Below are 21,984 nucleotides of genomic sequence, written 5' to 3'. Positions count from 1 at the left end.
GCAATTCAAGAAGTTTACCATAGAATCTTCTTCATAAGCATTGCCTTTATTCAACATTTTGTTAAGAGTAAATATAGATGTGATAATATAAGAAAAATGGAGAATATTTAAGATAAGATGAAGAGTGATGCTACATAACCAAGTAGCTATAAATGTAAGTACAGCGATACAGGCAAAAGGTACAACCAACAGCAATGCAGAGCTAAACTTCTTCAGGACCATCAGTGTTATCCAACCTTATGGTAAGAGTAAATATAGATCTGATGCGTAGAAAATGGAGGGCAAAGGAAAATAAGCTGCATAGTGATGGTACATGAACAACTACCTGTCAGTATAAGTACACTGATAAAGGACAACAGTTACTTACAAGAATAATGCAGAGCTAAAAAGATTCTTTGTCATTGGATATATTCTACACTAATGTAACCATTAATACAGATCAGATAATTTGGAGCGAACAATTGATAAGCAAGCTATCATGCATACCGCTGTCACATAATGAACTAGGTATGAATGCAAGTACAGTGATACAGGACAACAGGTACTAACAAGAGCAAAGCAGCGGGAAACATATTTGCGATATCATGTTGTTCTATTCAAATCGGAATTCTTCTTCGAGCTAATTTTCTGCAAAAAAGATCCATAAGGCACATGCGAAAAAGTAGAAGTTCAAATTGTCATGTGATATCATAGACAGTACCTCATCCTGGGAACGAGACCAGTGCATAACAATGTTTTTCCATTCAATGTCTTCAAAATTTAGCACAAGAGACTTCATCGGAAATTTGTTTATAGACTTGCCATCAAAGTGTGATTTCCTCAGGTAACGTCGATACTACTACAATGCTTCCTTGAAAAGCGCAAGCAATCTTTGCTCGTCATGACTATCCAGATTGACCCTCGCCTACTTACAACAATGTAATGTAAATCATTGATGTGGTCAATCAGTAGAAAAACAGGAAAATAATCACCGTGAATAATAGCACTTACACGCAAGTGGGACAGGAAGATGTGAAAATGGTGTTTGTCTTCACTATAATCTTCCCATGATGGGAATATATGCATGTAGTTCCTAACAACATTGAAAGCATTGTCTCTTAAACTGGGAATAACAAGAATGGGGTTCCAATCTGCAGGAATTGGCCATCTCTGCAGTTGGGATAGGTCTTCGGCCGGTGGACTTGCTGTACTTTTTGCTGGAGCGGGATTTTTCTGTGGTATGGCTGGTGCTATGGCAACTGAAATCGGTATACCTTTTGTTAGAGTGTAGGTCCTGTGTGGTGGGGCTAGTGGTGTGGCCAGTGAAGTATGGGTATAGTCTGCTGGAGTCGGTCCTACGTTTTGTGTCACTGGTTGTACAACCAATATAAGTGGGGTGCTGTCTGATTTCTCTGGCACCACCATGTTTTTCAAGGACTTTGCTGGTGCTCCTTCAGGTTCAGCAATCACCCTCTTCCTTTTTGATGTCTGATGCACAAGAACAACATTTGAGTAGAAAAACATGGTATGACGACAGATGGAATATGTATTGATAATGGATGGGCATGGCATCTTGACATATATGATGAGTAAACTAAGCAGATGCCGGTGCAACAAAGTAGAAGAAATGCAAGATAACATATGCAAGATACGCGCAATCAATAAAACCTTGCCAAATTAGAACAGGCACCTTGATGGGTGAACAAGATATGCCATCTGCCTTTGACTCCTCGAGGTTAGAATAGTCATTAGGATCATATCTGAACAAGAATCTACAGGTGGGGAGCGTATGAGTCTCATTGCATCTAGAATGGCACTCAATGCCTTGGTGCCAATTTTGTAAGTCGTCGCAGTGTTCCACATTATGCTTCTGATGCGCAGATTCTGATATTCATTGTAATTACGTATAATATCTGAGAACCATGAAAACATAAATAATAGTGAGATTATCTTTGTAATGCATAGGATATTCTAATATAGGGGCGCCCCTGTAAACCCTTGTGTGCTATCACTGGATTCTGATGAGAGAGCTCATGTGTGCTGTAATATGGTGCGTGCATTAATATAATCTGGCACAAGTACACACAAAAATAGGTTCCAGAAGTAAGGATAGTTGGCAGATGATAGGTTCATAATATATTGTATAGAGAGTTTATTGCCAAACCATGATAACAAGAGCACACAGCAACTAGGCAGATCGTAGTGTACATAAAAGGGGTACACCATAACCATGATATATAAATCGGGAAAGTGGAACTGGCTGGAAATACGATGTTGAATTGCCGCTACTAATTGAAAGCCTATCGATCACGTATAGGCCAGCTCTATCAGGTGTTGACTGCAGATGTCCCTGCGCCCCTTCCGGACAAGGAACATACTGTACGTACTAAATACAGAATAACAAAAGAGGAACATGTTAAAGAACAGAAGAGGAAGCATATTCTTGAGGTTCCTCTTCATTGCATACAATGTTGGTTGCCCACTCATGATGAATCATAGTGCCCAAAGAAATGCAATTCCATGCTGTCTCTCTATATGTGGCCACATGCATTTGGAAAATCAAGTGGGAGCATTACCTGACCAATTAAATGTGTGTCTGTTAACTAATATCAGTATCATATCACAATTCATATTTGAAGAAGTAAGCTTTGGTCTTATGATTGGTGTGTTGTTTAGCTTCAAGAGTGGACTGCTGCTAGTGATGACACATAGCAGCTACACAGATCATAGTGTAGTTATAAAGGGAAAACTGTAAGCATCAGGAGTAAAATCAACAAAGTGGAACTTGCTGGAATATATGTGCTAGTATTGTCGGTATGGTTAGAAAGGCTTCGGATACTAGCTCTCTTCAACTAAAGGTGCGGTACTGTTAATATCAGTGTAACTCTCAAAGGCGACACATCTCCCCGCATTTCCTTGCTAATATTATAGGATTCAAGTGGGCAGGCCACTATGAATCATATTCCTATGTTTACAAAATCCTACGAATCAAAGAGGCCCGAAGAGTTCAAAGTGTCCATCACAACTGACCATATAGACCTCTACACTTCAAATGTCCCTACTCATCTTCACTACAAGAAACATATTGTACTACTATCATACTCCCTCCATTCCAAAATATAAGTCTTTGTAGAGATTTCTAGTATGGATCACATACAGATGTATACAAATACATTTTAGAGTGTAGATTCACTCATTTTGCTCCATATGTAGTCCATGGTGGAATCTATACAACGACTCGTATTTAGGAAAGGAGAGAGTACTTATTAAAGAAAAATGAAAGAGGAACATGCTAAAGAAGAGCAAGCAAATTATGGATAATAAGATGTTCGTTGCGCAGTGCCCACACATGATGAACCAGAGCACATTTAGAATGCAACTCCCTGTTGTCTCTCTATATGTGGTGCACGTGCTTTTCAAAAGTAAAGTAGGAACATTAGCTAACCAATTAAATGTTATATGTTTTACTAATATCAGCATCATATCAGATTCGTATTTGAGCAACAAGTTTGTAATTATGAGTGGCACGTTGTTTAGCTTGATAGATTCAGGAGCAGTGCTAAGCAGGTACGATGATGGTACTGAATATAAACGCATGTCTGCATGCAAGTCGTGTGACTTTTGTCATTTCGGTCAGTCGACCATTTCAGGCGGTTGGATGAAGATCCTATGTCTCCTAACCCTTGTTCTTCCTCGTCTCTGATTCTTCCCATACAGAACACCCCACGGGCCGCCGGCCGAACCACCGGCCCCCACCTCCTGTGTTCCTCTGCCACCCCCACCCTCACCCCCACCCGCGTCGAGTTTTCTTCATTCGGCGAGGCCCCACCACCGCCCCCACAACCACTATCCCCACCCAAGCCCCTTCCTTCGCACCGGCGAACTCCAGCGAGCTCTGAAAAATCGTCTGACCCAATTTTGAAATTTAGTCTACTGTCATTTAAGTAGTGTGGAATATAAAAGGGGAAAACCATAAACATTGCGAGTATAGTGTTGAGCGTGCCATGGCAGATCTGAAGGTGCAAACCAGACAAAGTTAACTTCGAAACCAATATTTGCTTTCAACTAGCAAGTAAGACATGGACAAGAAATCAGAGTAAAGCAGTGGCGATCTATTTTCTTGCTGCGATAAATAAGTTGAGCAGATACAAAAGAGTACCGCCTCTGGTGCGGCGCCGTGTATGCATCTGCTGAGAATTTGACGGTGATGCGGTAGCGATGGCCGTCAGCGGTGTGGAAGCATAATGGGGTAGACGGTGGCGGCGGGGCGTGGTGGACAAGACGGTCGTAGGAGCAGCGGCGACAAGGTGGACGATAGCGGGGATGAAGCGAGAGGACGGGATGCAATGATCCCGGTCTGAAGCCATGGATCAGAGAGGTTGATCTCTTGTAATGGACGACGGTGTTGGGGTATCAGCTCTGGCATGATGGAGGAGGACAATGGTGGATGGGGTGGCGGACGGAGGAGGCTGGGGTGGGGAGGGTGTTTTGGCGCCCACGGAGTACGAATGGGGAAATGGAGGGAGAGAGGAAGGGGGGAACCATGTCTTCAGGGTGTGCTTGTCTCAAATGCCAGGAAATTTACAAACTTAGCCCCCGTTTAAAATTTCCTACATCACATCAATATTAGTCGGTTGGGGATAGGACGATAATCTTGCATACACCGAATATTTGTCGACGAGAGTTTGTTTTTGGCGCCCGCCGTGTATGAATTGGGGAGGGAGTCGATTTTGGCCGAGGAGACATTGTGTTTTGGCACCCACCGTGTATGAATCCAGGTGAGAGGCGGTTATGTCACGTTTGAGTGAAATTACAAACCTACCCCTATCGAAACCTATAGAAATCGAGCCGATAGGTTTTACGTGTCACGGATAGGCAATAATTTCCATGTCGCAGATTTTGGTTTCGGGCGGTTACTGCGACTTTCCCTGCTTCGTTCAAATTTTTGCAAAGCAAGAGTGCACGTTTACCGTGCCAACTCAATTCGAATCTAGTTTGTATTCTATTTTTGTTCGGGCAGGATCCATTTGTGATTGGAATAAAATTCTATATACATCATTTTTTATATATACTTTCAAAAGCACAACAAAGAATTCTGCTCCTTTATATGTATATAATATGATTTACAAATACAATGATCTCAAAATCATAAGGTTGAATTCAAAAAAAAATTAAACTAAATTATGTTCTACTAAAATGTATGGATCAGTAATATCTACATATTAAATAACATAGATGTGCGTGAATTCATATGAGTATGCATGTTTGATAGATCAATTTTGGTTTGAGTATGAATTACATGTATCATCATCTCGCATTCAAATATTTGAATCCCTTTTATGTTGACTCCTTTCACGCCCATCTCTCTCGCATGCTCCTTCATGTAGCTATCATTCTCTTTTCTCCAGCTCACCCGGACACTCACTTCATGTTTCTCCTATCTTCGCAAACATGGTCTCTCGACGTCTCCCTTGAGAAGTGTAACACTCTCCCTATCATTATACATTACACCGTATTCATTATCTCTCACGTCTCTACCATTCTCTGGTATCACTAGGTACCTAAGCTTTCTTTTTCACCGCCACACACACAGTCTCACTCGTCTTTCACTTTGTCTTTCTCTCTATGGGGTTCTCTCACACACCCTATATGTGTCTAGATATGACTCATACCACTAAAATTACACTCTCCTACAGACACAACATTTGTTGCGGTCTCCTTTCTGTCTCCATCCCAGTTATAAAACTGACATTATTCATTTGTTTACCGATCAGAGAAACTCCCCCGCTCTCTGTCACGCACACACACATAGCTCCTGCTTCCACTCCCCTTCCCGACTATCGCCTCTCTCTCACACCCACAAAACTCTCGCTTTCGCACCCTCGACTCGTTTTTCTCTCACATCATTGATCGACTAGCCTCCAGATAGGTTTATACACCCGCACACTCGTGCTTCCACTATCGCGTATATGTGTCTCTCGCTCTCCTTGTATCTATGTAGATTTGTCGCCCCTTCTTGAGACATGCCCTCTCGATCGTGCACACACACTATCGCCTCATTTTAAGCTGATACCTCTCGCAAAAACACTCTTTGTGTCTTTGACACACATGCACTCCGTCCTCCTGCTCTCTCCCTCTCTCTCACACACACAACACACACACATGGGCTTTTTGCAACAACTAGCTAGATGCCCATGCGTTGCATGGAACATCAAGATGCATTTGTATGAGTAGTTCATCTTGTTGGAGAAAAGGATGAACAAGGGAAGGCCTTATTTGCAAATGTGGAGAGGGTTGTGGGTATCTTTTTGCAAAATTGCCATAGTTTCCTTCCTATCCGTCAGCTATAGATCGGACGGCCTATATTGCAGGATGGCAGGCACACCAACATCACCAACTCTGTTTTGCAAAAAGATACCCACACCCTTCTCCACATTTGCAAATAAGACCTTCTCTTGTTCATCCTTTTCTCCCACAACATAAACTACTCATACACATGCATCTTGATTTTCCGTGCAACGCATGGGCATCTTGCTAGTTCTTTTAAAAACAGAGTTGGTGATGATGGTGTGCCTGCCATCTAGCAATATAGGCCGTCTGATTTATATCTGACAGATAGGAAGGAAACTATGGCAATTTTGCAGAAACATACCCACACCCCTCTCCAGATTTGCAAATAAGGCCTTCCCTCGTTCATCCTTTTCTGCTACAAGATAAACTACGCATACAAATGCCTCTTGATGTTCCGTGCAACGCACGGGCATCTTGCTAGTTCTAAAAAAATTTCCATCATTTGCCACACTACTGGTTGCAGATGAAGAACCTGCCCAAGCACAGCGTGATACAGGAGCGACGCACAATTACAAGTTGATATTCTGTTGGAGAATGGAGGCTATAACCAATTACTTTTACGGGAACAATAGCAACCCGAAATTTGAAGGGTAGGTATGAACAAAATTGGAACTGCACATGTACTGCTAAGTGATTCAATACACATTACCAATCAAGGAGGAGAACAATTGGTCCTCTGTGCATCACGGTCGGCAACGGGAGTCAGTTCATTGTCCACAACGGTGGTGCTTCTGTGCTTAGTGTCGGCTTCCGGGAAGCAGATCCAAGACTGTGGAAGACAGTGCCGGGGAAGAGGCTCTGTGTACGACGACGACGGTGGACCGGCTCCAGTGTGGCGTACAAGGTCGTCGATGAGGCAGATGCGTTGCGGTGGACAAGTGCGCCGACGGAGAAGGGGAGGAGCACGAAGGCTGCGGTGTCGTGGAAAAGTCTACTTTAGTGTGGGGATAGAAAATGGGGAGTATTCAGGTGTACTACTCTGGGTGCCGGGGTGGGGTTCGCTGGGTAGGGTGAACCTGAAGTTACAAAAATAGGCCCCTACCAAGCGTAATCTGTAGACCTGTTCCGAAGGTTATGATGGTAACTTCGCACTGCTCGAATCAGGGTCGTGGGAGATTTTCCCGCCGACCTCAAAATTTTGTGACACTGAACTCCCCGTGTGGCGTGTTGGGTGATTGGGCTAAGCAACTAGCGAGTAGTACTAGTAACTACTAGTACTCCCTCCAATTTTATTAACTTTGCATATTAGGTTTGACCAAAGTCAAACTTCCTAAAGTTTGACCAAGTTTATAGGAAAATATAAACATTTACCATAACAAATATGTATGATGTGAAAGTACATTCAATAATGAATATAATGGTACTTATTTGTTATTGTATATGTTAATATTTTTTTGTTATAAACTTTCTGAGAGTTTAAAAAACTTGAGTTTGACCAATGCTAATACGCGGACTTAAATAAAAACAGAGGGAGTACACATTTGTTTTCTTAGTTTGTAGTGAATTAATCATTTTTTGTAATTGTGAAATAAATATATTAGGCTACTAACTTCGAATGTAATGGTCTATACAATTCAAAGTTACAATCATTGTTGAATTCCAAGATGTATACAAGGTCTATAGTACTTCACAATATGCTCAAACTCACATAATCCCAATCAAATGAGAATCTAAATGCATTTCATAGTTATTACTTTGTAGGATGCAACGAAACCAACCATAACTCTACATCATCCATTATAAAAGCAACATTTTGAACACATCCCAATGTGTTAATGAAACATGTAGAGAGAGCTTGTGAAGATGGAGCAGATAGGGCGGTAAAGATTGTGTGTATGTGGACAAGACAATAGGAGACAAACCTAACGAGAGAGAGAGGGCGAAAGAGAGATGAAGAAGTTAGATCTGTGAGATAGATGGAGACATGTAATATATGTGAGATGTGTGTGCATCCAGATTCTGTAGACGTGGAAGGAGAAGAGACAACAGGTTTGATGAGAGAACTGGAAAAACATGGATGAGAGGGGAAGGATTTCGTGGGTTGAGGGATTGATAATTTTCAGCGGGAGAGAGATGGATTGGTAATTTTGTGCGGGAGAGGGGGGAGGAGTCAGTCAGCCGTCGTCACATCATCCTGCTTCCAAATGGCCTCGAATTTTCCAGTGCAGTGTGGTCGCCGTCTTGGATCTCCTCGATGCCCTCTTTGAAGGTTGAGGTGTTGTGCATGCTGGGGTGCAGAGAAGCACAAGCGAGAGTGGTCGCCATATAGCCTTGGATGGGGATGAATTGTGTGCTCAGGGGAGGGGGAGTGTGTGTGTGCGTGTGTTTGTGTGTGTGTGCGTGTGTCAGGTATTGAGAGAAATCAAACCAATGGAGAGAAATGTGTGTGTATGTGATGGAAAGCTACATGCTAAATAGGGTTTTCACGAAGAGATTGTGCGTGCGAGATAGAGAGCAATGTGCGGGCCTTGAGGTGGGCAGGGGCCGGGTGAGGGTGTCAAAATGTGTGCATTGATGCATGTGTTACATGCGATCGTGCGAGGGACGAACGAATCGAGAGAGATGGTTGTTGTGTTACGGATGCTCCTCTCTCTCTCACACACACACACACAAGTACAAATAGAAGACCGTTCTCTCATGTATACACAACGTATTAGCATCTGTCTATGTCTCACTCATGCATGATCATTTGCACATTCACACCTCTCTATGTCTCTATCACACGCACACCGTCTCCACATTTCCCTTCAGCCACAACACACATATGGACACATACACTTCTGGCATCAGCTTCTTTGCCATCCGCCATGGCGGACGGCAAAAGCCTTTGCCGTCAGCCAGCAGACGGCAAACTGCCTATCTGAATGAGTGTCGGCAAAGGCCTTCTTTGCCGTCTGCTTCTTCGAAACGAACGGCAAAGGATTGTGCCGCCCGTCGTCCGAGGCCAGCAGACGGCAAAGATCATGGACGGCAGTGGGGTGGGGTGAGAGCTGTTAGGGGGTTAACGGCGCTCTTTGCCGTCCGCCAGCAGACGACAAAGAGGCAAAGCTCTTTGCCGTCCGTTGAAGGACAACAAAGAGCTCAGCTCGGCCAGCACTGAGAAGCTGCCACGTGGCCAGCTATGCCGTCCGCCGGCTGACGACAAAGAGGTTTGAATCTTTGCCGTCTGCTGGCGGACGACATAGCTGGCCCTGTTTGACAGTCCTATTTGGTCACTTTGCCGTCCGCTGGCAGACGACAAAGTGACCAAATAGGCAGCCAATGTTCCCAGTTTCTATAGGTAGCTGCCACGTGTCCTCTTTGCCGTCTGCTAGCGGACGGCAAAGCTCTTTGTCGTCCGCTAGCATACGGAAAAGAGGCTATATATCCCCTGTTTTTATTTGAATCCATTTAATTTGACAGGATTTCACACACAGATATATATGCATACATACCAAACATGTCCAACAACATATAACAACATGTCCAACAACATATTTCATCAAATCCAACATATATATCCAACAACATAGTTCAACAAAGTCCAACATATCCATATATACATACATAAACCAGAAACAAGTTTCCAACAACATATCCATATAGACATACATATCCAAACAAGTTTTCATAAACAACAAGGAAGCACCAGAAGAATAGTACACTCCATGAATCCAAGCTTCCTCATGTAAAGCAAATCTGGAAATTGGGAAAGATGAAAGTTAGAAGAAGAAGAAGAAGACTAGCTAGAAGAAAAGGAAGAGGAGGAAAATAATAAGAAGAATTTATCTTCTCTTTCTTTCTCTCCTCTCGTATTATTTATCTGCTTCTTTTCTAACTAATGTAGGCAAAAATGCCATTTTTGGGCTAAGGTAGCTAAAAATGCTAAGTGTGCAAGTCAATTTAGAGCTAAGCTAGGTAAATAGGTCATTTTGGAGCTAACATAGGTTAAATGGATCATATTGGAGCTAACCTAGCTAAATTTGGTCATTTTTGAGCTAACCTAGCTAATTATGCCATTTTTGACCTAACTAAGCTTATTGTGTCATTTTAGAGGACAACAAGCGAAGTATATGACATTTATGAGGTTAGCAAGGTTATTATGCCATTTACGAATAAAAACAAGTAAGAGGAGGAAAAGAAGAAGAAGAAGATCGTCTTCTTCTTTTCTTCCTATTCCTTCTTTCCTTCCTCTTCCTTGATTTTCTTCATCTTATTATGTCATTTGTGGACTAAATAGGCTAAATTATGTCAAAAATGGACTAAACAGGCTAAATAAGAAGAAAAATACCGTTATCATGGAGGTGTAGGAATGGTCAGGGCTGCGCTAGTGGCAGACGGAGGTGTAGGAATGGTCGGGGTTGCACCAGTGGCAGACGGAGGTGAAGGACCAGTCGGGGTTCCGCCATTGCCAGACAGAAGGATTGGTCGATGCTTGTCGGGAGCCATGCTACACCAAAGATCATTTCCAATAATGTCTCGTTAGCATGATGCAAACTGAAATGTGAATACTAGTAACTAACGACCATTCAAATCAAACTCACCGTGGTCGCCGGAGCAATCTGGGGCATCGGCGGAGGGGGCCGACCATTTTTCTCACACATGGTCTGCACATTTTGTTCCCACGAGTCAGTCATATTAGTTAGTATTGCGAACATTATGTGCATGATTGGGCTAATATGCACGAGAAATGTACCATGATGAGCTCGTATAGGGCCCGGTTGGACGCCTCGTTCCGGTTCCTCTCCTCCTCCAACAGCTTAGTCATCCTCTCCTCCAGCTCCCTCTCCCTCTCTGCCGCCTCCCTTTTTGCCTCCTCCAAAAGCGCCTAGGTATTCAATCTCTCTTTCTCAACCATGGCCTGGAACACACCACTCCTCGTTAGCATTGTAATCATCGACGGACGGACACATAATGTAATGGAGGAAAGGTGAGAGAGTCTGTATAACTAACCGCCATAGCGAGCTCCGCGGGCCGTGCACGAGGCATTATCTCAGGATCAGAGCTACTTTGGCGCTTCTTGATCTGCGGGAGAGTCCTAGGACAACATATCAGTCCATCACCAATGGCTATGGAGCCATGGGACCTCCCGCCACCAGATATCATCACCAGCTCTGTATCAAAAGGATCCTGGCTCGGGTTAAAGTCCTCCCCTTTCCTCACCTTCTCCTCGTCTCTGTACCTCACGAGCCTGTAGTGGGAGGAGATGTTGGTGAAGCTCTCTGGATGATCTAGGTCAGACCCAGTGAATGGTTTCGCCTTCTTGTACGGGGCAGTATGGGCCATGCCATAGAGGTCGAACAGATTTGGCACTTGCTTCTTGTTGTGGTGCGCCTAAGAGAGAGGAACAAAATATTAGTTAAGGGCTCAAGCTAGCATGAAGAATGATATTGCTATGTAAATAGATCATTTTGGAGCTAAGTAAGGTTATTATGTCATTTTCGGGGAAAATAAGCTAAGTTTAGGTCATTTTGGAGGTAACCAAGATTATTATGCCATTTTTGACCAAAGTATGCTAATGTCAGCGTTCTGGGAACGGGGGTCCCCAGACTTGCCTGCCTGCAGCCCATGGCGTGGCTAAGCCAGCAGGCTGTACGACCCATCTTCACCAACAAGGCATCCAAGACCCTCGTGAGGCGGACGACGCAAGACCTCTTCTGGAGCGGCCTAGCTAGGCAGGCTCACGAGGAGCGGAGATATCAAGGAGGGGCAAACCTCGCGAGGCTCTTGTGACGTGAGGCATGACGATCGACACCAGGCGGGCGCCAGCGCGCGCAACGTCCTTGTTTCCTCTTTGGTGCAAAGGGGGCAAGCGTAGCCGCGGGGTACCGAGGCCTCAGGCAAAGGTTGCCATTTCGGTGCAACAAGACCAAGACCATGGACTGCAAGATGGAGGTCATTGTGGATCCCAAGACGGTGTCACCACCAGAGCTTTGTGCAGGCGAAGACTACTTTTGTTAGGATAGCTCGTACTAGTTGTCCCCCTTCAAATTAGCCTACCATTGTTGGCTCCCTTCCCGCTTGATATTTGCAAAGGACCAGGGCCTCTATAAATAGAAATAGCCACCAAAGGAAAAGGAGGCCGCAGAGACGGGATACACACAAGTTCATACGCACAAGAACACCTCAACCTCAGGAGGTAGTTCTTCCCTTGTACTATTCATCATCAGCCCAAGAGGCAATCCACCACCACCACATTGGAGTAGGGTATTACACCACAACGGTGGCCCGAACCAGTATAAACCCTGTGTCTTTCTGTGTTGTGAGTTCGTCGAGTTCGTCTGCAAGATCCTAGCGAGTTAGAGCGAAGATTGGTAGGAGGGAAAGACTTCGTGTGCACCCCAGTGTTCGAACCTTAAGGGTTAGCCAGAACCCCACATCCGACATTTGGCGCGCCAGGTAAGGGTGCGCCGGAGCTTCTTCTCCGTCAATCAGCTCTCCGACGTTCACCGGCTATGATGTCTAGCGACCCAAGGGCCGGATCCGACCGCTGGGAAGCTTGGCCGGCCCGGACGACACCGCCTGCCCATGAAGGTCTCGACCCCGCACCCCAAGCGGCGTGGGCGCAACCAAGCTCCGCCGGGCGTGGACAGCGCGGCCAGGCGTCATCCACCCTCACCCCGCGGCAAGTACAAGCCACGACAAGGGCAGCGAGTCGTGCTGCAGCAACAACGCCACACTCACGATGGGAGCAAGCTAACATGCGGGCGGCACTCACAGTAGCAAGGGAGCTGCTCTGATGCAGGCTGATGGAGAGCGGTCGGGACACGCTGCTTGAGCGTGTTGCTGAGCGCTGGACGCAGCGGCATCGGGAGCGCCACCCTTCTGCTATCAACTCCCCTCCCAGACCACTGCAAGGACGCGCGGCGAGCCTCACCACACCTGCGCGCCATCGACTACGCCCGGGGGCTTTGTCAACATCAGCACAGCCGGAGGCGTAGGGGGCTCCAACCCCACCATGCCACCCTCGACGAGCACGAGCGCGAGCGTCACCCCCCATGGTCCCGGCCGGATGCCATATTATCATCCCCAGGACGCCATCATGGGCGGAGCAACATGGAGCGTGGGGCACCACGGCGAAGTGTTCAGGGTGACGGCCCCGGAAGCCTACGTGCCCCGCATGATGGACCAAGGGTACGCACCAGAGGACGACATCGGCTCATTCGTTGGAGAAGATTGGGGAGAAGGGGCGCTAGGAGTCGAAGCCTTCCAAGAGCCAGTGGAGAACCACAACGATCGCGACGGCAACGACAACTACAGGGTACCGCTAACCTCTCAGGAACAGGCTTATGCTAACCATGGGCTGCAGATGAATTAGGTTGCAGCATCGATCGGCGACCCTGGCACGGCGGCACCCGTTTCGACAAGGGAGACACGATGGGGGCCGCTGGGAGGGAGCTAGGAGCAAGGCCCCTCCCCAAGGCACGCGAAACCAGGGGACACCCGGAGGTAGGCCCTCTGCCGGGGTGGCTACAACAACCCTTCCCCGGTAGGGGACCCATGGTCGCCGAGGGAACCGCTGGCGTCCCCTTTCCCTACTTTGTGTCATCCTGGTCTCCGGTCGGCTCAAAGGAGGTCGAGGGTGGCGCAAGGCGGGGCCCTCGTCTAGCGATATGAAGCAAGGCCGGTACCTATGAAGAAGGCCCGGTGCCTGTGAAGCTCGCCGCCCGTAACACTCTCACGTAATAATGAGTTGGGGCTGTACACGCCCTGGAGTCTCAGGAGCGCCGGCCTCAGGCCCTGGGGCTCCCTCCCACGCCTAGTGGACATCACTTAGCTCTGTGCTGGTGAGAAGACTTGAAGACCCGAAGACTAGACTAGGTGCCGGACGCGGCATTTTGTTTTGGATCTTTCTGTGGCTTTGCTTTTTGATACTGGACTTAAGTTGAAGCTGAATTTTTATCGATGCACGCTGGGGGTGCCTTTTTCTCGTTCGAGCCATTTCTCGCCTTCTGGATCTTGTTTGCTTTGGGACTCACGTCCGTCGCTTCTCCCTCGAAAAGCTCCTCGCGAGCCGGACCGCGCAAAGCACGCGCTAGCACTACGCCTGGTGCTCACCCCTCGCGGGGCCCCTTCAAACGGGGCGGTAAGCTTCGCAGGATTCCCAGGAACTTGTCGCCTCACGACCCAGCCCTAAGTTGGCGCTGACTAAGGTAAACCACGTCGGGAGACTGACCCCCAGCTTCATGAGCTCACAAGGACACATACCCACATCGCATAGGAAAGTAAAAACTGCAATTTACTTACAAGAGGGGCTCCCCCTCTCAAAATGCTCTTACAAGTTTTCCAAGGGTCGCGCCCGAGTTTTGCATGCAGAATAAAACAACAGGAGAATATTGGATCAGCCGGAGATATCGCTCGCTGCATCGTCCATGGACGTATCGCTCGCATAGTCATCATCTTCGTCGAAATCGTCGCCGTCGTCGACCACGTCACCTTCGTCTGCAATGACCGCCACCCCATCATTCTCCGAGGTGAAGGCCCTGACCAACGCGTCGACGTGGTCCTCTACCCAATGCGCCAGGTCGCCCCGAACGGCCATGGGTACAGGGGCAATGGCGGCATCGAAGTCAAAGTTGGGGTCGGCGTTCAGGAGGTGGCTGAAGACACGGGAGAAGGCGTGCTGAAGCAGGCCACGACCCCTCGCCTCCACAAGATGCCGAGCTCTGGCAGATTGGGCCTCCAGGCGCATCACCACCTCGGTGAAGAAGGTCAGGTGGCTGGCGTAGTCACTTGAGTGAGGGGTCGGGGCGTTCTCGTCGCAGATATAGCCCAGGGCGGTGTTGGCCATGTTTCGAAGGTCTTGAAGCATAGGAGCGTGTATTGGGGAACGTAGTAATTTCAAAAAAATTCCTACGCACACGCAAGATCATGGTGATGCATAGCAACGAGAGGGGAGAGTGTTGTCCATGTACCCTCGTAGACTGAAAGCGGAAGCATTAGCACGATGCGGCTGATGTAGTCGTACGTCTTCACGATCCGACCGATCAAGTACCGAATGCACGGCACCTCCGAATTCAACACACGTTCAGCCCGATGACGTGCCTCGAACTCCGATCCAGCCGAGTGTTGAGGGAGAGTTTCATGAGCACGCCGGTGTGGCGACGATGATGATGTTCTACCAATGCAGGGTTCGCCTAAGCACCGCTACGGTATTATCGAGGTGGACTATGGTGGAGGGGGGCACCGCACACGGCTAAAAGATCAAATCAATTGTTGTGTCTTTGGGGTGCCCCCTGCCCCCGTATATAAAGGAGTGGAGGAGGGGGAGGGTCGGCCCTCTCTATGGCGCGCCCTAGGGGAGTCCTACTCCCACCGGGAGTAGGATTCCCCCTTTCCTAGTAGAACTAGGAGCCCTTCCAAGTAGTAGGAGTAGGAGGGAAGGAAAGGGAAGGGAAAAGGAGAAGGAAGGAAGGGGGCGCCCCGCCTCCCTAGTCCAATTCGGACCAGCCCATGGGGAGGGGTGCGGCCACCCTTTGAGGCCTTTCTCTCCTTTCCCGTATGACCCATTAAGGCCCAATACGAATTCCCGTAACTCCCCGGTACTCTCGAAAATACCCGAATCACTTGGAACCTTTCCGATGTCCGAATATAGTCGTCCAATATATCGATCTTTACGTCTTGACCATTTCGAGACTCCTCGTCATGTCCCAGATATCATCCGGGACTCCGAACTCCTTCGGTACATAAAAACACATAAACTCATAATATAACTGTCATCGAACTTTAAGTGTGCGGACCCTACGGGTTCAAGAACTATGTAGACATGACCGAGACACGTCTCCGGTCAATAACCAATAGCGGAACCAGGATGCTCATATTGGCTCCTACATATTCTACGAAGATCTTTATCGGTCAAACCGCATAACAACATACGTTGTTCCCTTTGTCATCGGTATGTTACTTGCCCGAGATTCGATTGTCGGTATCTCAATACCTAGTTCAATCTCGTTACCGGCAAGTCTCTTTACTCATTCCGTAATACATCATTCTGCAACTAACTCATTAGTTGCAATGCTTTCAAGGCTTTAAGTGATGTGCATTACCGAGTGGGCCCAGAGATACCTCTCCGACAATCGGAGTGACAACTCCTAATCTCGAAATATGCCAACCCAACAAGTACCTTCGGAGACACCTGTAGAGCACCTTTATAATCACCCAGTTACATTGTGATGTTTGGTGGCACACAAAGTGTTCCTCCGGTAAACGGGAGTTGCATAATCTCATAGTCATAGGAACATGTATAAGTCATGAAGAGAGCAATAGCAACATACTAAACGATCAAGTGCTAAGCTAACGGAATGGGTCAAGTCAATCACATCATTCTCCTAATTATGTGATCCCGTTAATCAAATGACAACTCATGTCTATGGTTAGGAAACATAACCATCTTTTATCAACGAGCTAGTCAAGTAGAGGCATACTAGTGACACTCTGTTTGTCTATGTATTCACACATGTATTATGTTTCTGGTTAATACAATTCTAGCATGAATAATAAACATTTATCATGATATAAGGAAATAAATAATAACTTTATTATTGCCTCTAGGGCATATTTGCTTCAGTCTCCCACTTGCACTAGAGTCAATAATCTAGTTCACATCGCCATGTGATTTAATACTAATTGTTCACATCACCATGTGATTAACACCCACAGTTCACATCGACATGTGACCAACACCCAAAGGGTTTACTAGAGTCAATAATCTAGTTCACATCGCTATGTGATTAACACCCAAAGAGTACTAAGGTGTGATCATGTTTTGCTTGTGAGAGAAGTTTAGTCAACAGGTCTGCCACATTCAGATCCATAAGTATTTTGCAAATTTCTATGTCAACAATGCTCTGCATGGAGCTACTCTAGCTAATTGCTCCCACTTTCAATATGTACCCAGATTGAGATTTAGAGTCATCTGGATCAGTGTCAAATTTTGCATCGACGTAACCCTTTATGACGAACCTTTTTGTCACCTCCATAATTGAGAAACATACCCTTATTCCACTAAGGATAATTTTGACCGTTGTCTAGTGATCTACTCCTAAATCACTATTGTACTCCCTTGCCAAAATCAGTGTAGGGTATACAATAGATCTGGTACACAGCATGGCATACTTTATAAAACCTATGGCCAAGGCATAGGGAATGACTTTCATTCTCTTTCTATCTTCTGCCGTGGTTTGGCTTTGAGTCTTACTCAATTTCACACCTTGTAACACAGGCAAGAACTCTTTCTTTGACTGTTCCATTTTGAACTACTTCAAAAATCTTTTCAAGGTATCTACTCATTGAAAAACTTATCAAGCGTCTTGATCTATCTCTATAGATCTTGATGCTCAATATGTAAGCAGCTTCACCAAGGTCTTTCTTTGAAAAAATCCTTTCAAACACTCCTTTATGCTTCGCAGAATAATTCTATATTATTTCCGATCAACAATATGTCATTCACATATACTCATCAGAAATGCTATAGTGCTCCCACTCACTTTCTTGTAAATACAGGCTTCACCGCAAGTCTATATAAAACTATATCCTTTGATCAACTTATCAAAGCGTATATTCCAACTCCGAGATGCTTGCACCAGTCCATAGATGGATCGCTGGAGCTTGCATATTTTGTTAGCACCTTTAGGATTGACAAAACCTTCTGGTTGCATCATATACAACTCTTATTTAATTAATCCATTAAGGAATGCAGTTTTGTTTATCCATTTGCCAGATTTCATAAAATGCGGCAATTGCTAACATGATTCGGACAGACTTAAGCATAGATACGAGTGAGAAACTCTCATCGTAGTCAACACCTTGGACTTGTCGAAAACCTTTTTGCGACAATTCTAGCTTTGTAGATAGTTACACTACTATCAGTGTCTGTTTTCCTCTTGAAGATCCATTTAATCTCAATGGCTCGCCGATCAGTGGGCAAGTCGATCAAAGTCCATACTTTATTCTCATACATGGATCTCATCTCAGATTTCATGGCCTCAAGCCATTTCGCGGAATCTGGGCTCATCATCGCTTCCTCATAGTTCGTAGGCTCGTCATGGTCAAGTAACATGACCTCCAGAACAGGATTACCATACCACTCTAGTGCGGATCTCACTCTGGTTTACCTACGAGGTTCGGTAGTAACTTGATCTGAAGTTACATGATCATCATCATTAGCTTCCTCACTAATTGGTGTAGTAGTCATAGGAACAGATTTCTGTGATGAACTACTTTCCAATAAGGGGGCAGGTACAGTTACCTCATCAATTTCTACTTTCCTCCCACTCACTTCTTTCGAGAGAAACTCCTTCTCTAGAAAGGATCCATTCTTAGCAACGAATATCTTGCCTTCGGATCTGTAATAGAAGGTGTACCCAACAGTTTCTTTTGGGTATTCTATGACGACGCACTTCTCCGATTTGGGTTTGAGCTTATCATGTTGAATCTTATTTCACATAAGCACCGCAACCCCAAACTTTAAGAAACGACAACTTTGGTTTCTTGCCAAACCACAGTTCATAGGTGTCGTCTCAAATGAATTTAGATGGTGCCCTTTTTACGTGAATGTAGCTGTCTCTAATGCATAACCCCAAAACTATAGTGGTAAATCGGTAAGAAACATCATGGATTGCACTATATCCAATAAAGTACGGTTATGACGTTCGGGCACACCATTATGTTGTGGTGTTCCAGGTGGCACGAATTGGTGAAACTATTCCACATTGTTTTAATTTGAAGACCAAACTCGTAACTCAAATATTTGTCTCCGCGATCAAAACGTAGAAACCTTATTTTCTTGTCACGATGATTCTCCACTTCACTCTGAAATTCTATGAACTTTTTCAAATGTTTCAGACTTATGTTTCATCTAGTAGATATACCCATATCTGCTCAAATCATCTATGATGGTCAGAAAATAACGATACCTGCCACGAGCCTCAACACTCATCGGATCACATACATCAGTATGTATTATTTCCAATAAGTCAGTTGCTCGCTCCATTGTTCCGGAGAACGGAGTCTTAGTTATCTTGCCCATAAGGCATGGTTCGCAAGCATCAAGTGATTCATAATCAAGTGATTCCAAAAGCCCATCAGCATGGAGTTTCTTCATGCGCTTTACACCAATATGACCTAAATGGCAGTGCCACAAATAAGTTGCACTATCATAATTAACTTTGCATCTTTTGGTTTCAATATTATGAATATGTGTATCACTATGATCGAGATCCAACGAACCATTTTCATTGGGTGTGTAACCATATAAGGTTTTATTCATGTAAACAGAACAACAATTATTCTCTATCTTAAATGAATAACTGTATTGCAATAAACATGATCAAATCATATTCATGCTCAACGCAAACACTAAATAACACTTATTTAGGTTCAACACTAATCCCGAAAGTATAGGGAGTGTGCGATGATGATCATATCAATCTTGGAACCACTTCCAACACACATCGTCACTTCACCCTTAACTAGTCTATGTTCATTCTGCAACTCCTGTTTCGAGTTACTAATCTTAGCAACTGAACTAGTATAAAATACTGAGGGGTTGCTATAAACACTAGTAAAGTACACATCAATAACATGTATATCAAATATACTTATGTTCACTTTGCCATCCTTCTTATCCGCCAATCACTTGGGGTAGTTCCACTTTCAGTGACCAATTCCTTTGCAGTAGATGCACTTAGTCTCAGGCTTAGGTCCAGACTTGGGCTTCTTCACTCGAGCAGCAACTTGCTTGCCATTCTTCTTGAAGTTCACCTTCTTCCCTTTGCCCCTTTTCCTGAAACTAGTGGTCTTGTTAATCATCAACACTTGATGCTTTTCTTGATTTCTACCTTCGTTGATTTCAGCATCACGAAGAGCTTGGGAATCGTTTTCGTCATCCCTTGCATACTATAGTTCATCACGAAGTTCTACTAACTTGGTGACGGTGACTAGAGAATTCTGTCAATCACTATTTTATTTGGAAGATTAACTCCCACTAGATTCAAGCGATTGTAGTACCCAGACAATCTGAGCACATGCTCACTGCTTGAGCTATTCTCCTCCATCTTTTAGCTATAGAACTTGTTGGAGACTTCATATCTCTCAACTCGGGTATTTGCTTGAAATATTAACTTTAACTCCTGGAACATCTCATATGGTCCATGACGTTAAAACGTCTTTGAAGTCCCGATTCTAAGCCGTTTAAGCATGGTGCACTAAACTATCAAGTAGTCATCATATTGAGCTAGCCAAACGTTCATAACGTCTGCATCTGCTCCTGCAATAGGTCTGTCACCTAGCGGTGCATCAAGGACATAATTCTTCTATGCAGCAATGAGGAAAATCCTCAGATCACGGATCGAATCCGTATCGTTTCTACTAACATCTTTCAACTTAGTTTTCTCTAGGAACATATCAAAAATAAAACAGGGGAGCTAAACGCGAGCAATTGATCTACAACATAGATATGCAAATACTACCAGGACTAAGTTCATGATAAATTTAAGTTCAATTTAATCATATTACTTAAGAACTCCCACTTAGATAGACATCCCCCTAATCTTCTAAGTGATCACGTGATCCAAATCAACTAAACCATAACCGATCATCACGTGAAATGGAGTAGTTTTCAATGGTGAACATCACTATGTTGATCATATCTACTATATGATTCACGCTCGACCTTTCGGTCTCAGTGTTCCGAGGCCATATCTGCATATGCTAGGCTCGTCAAGTTTAACCTGAGTATTCTATGTGTGCAAAACTGGCTTGCACCCATTGTAGATGGACGTAGAGATTATCACACCCAATCATCACGTGGTGTCTGGGCACGACGAACTTTGGCAATGGTGCATACTCAGGGAGAACACTTTTATCTTGAAATTTAGTGGGAGATCATCTTGTAAAGCTACCGTCGAACTAAGCAAAATAAGATGTATAAAAGATAAACATCACATGCAATCAAAAAAAAGTGGCATGATATGGCCATCATCGTCTTGTGCCTTTGATCTCCATCTCCAAAGAAACGTCATGATTTCCATCGTCACCGGCATGACACCATGATCTCCATCATCTTCATCTATATCAATGTGTCGACACATGGTCGTCTTGCCAACTATTGCTCTTACAACTATTGCTATCGCATAGCGATAAAGTAAAGCAATTATTTGGCGCTTGCATCTTATGCAATAAAGAGACAACCATAAGGCTTTTGTCAGTTGCCGATAACTTCAACAAAACATGATCATCTTATACAACAACTTATATCTCATCACATCTTGACCATATCACAACATGCCCTGCAAAAACAAGTTAGACGTCCTCTACTTTGTTGTTGCAAGTTTTACGTGGCTGCTACGGGCTGAGCAAAAACCGTTCTTACCTACGCATCAAAACCACAACGATGGTTTGTCAAGTTAGTGTTGTTTTAAACTTCTCAAGGACCGGGCGTAGCCACACTCGGTTCAACTAAAGTTGGAGAAACTGACACCCGCTAGTCACCTGTGTGCATAGCACGGCGGTAAAACCAGTCTCGCGTAAGCGTATGTGTAATGTCGGTCCGGGCCACTTCATCCAAAAATACCGCCGAACCAAAGTGTGACATGCTGGTAAGCGGTATGACTTATATCGCCCACAACTCACTTGTGTTCTACTCGTGCATATAACATCTACGCATAAAACCTGGCT

This window comes from Triticum urartu, chromosome 4A (assembly GCF_056163025.1).
Source record: "Triticum urartu cultivar PI428250 chromosome 4A, HENAU_Tu73, whole genome shotgun sequence".
In the NCBI taxonomy this organism is placed as follows: Eukaryota; Viridiplantae; Streptophyta; class Magnoliopsida; order Poales; family Poaceae; genus Triticum; species Triticum urartu.
Note: the sequence above shows the minus strand (reverse complement) of the source record.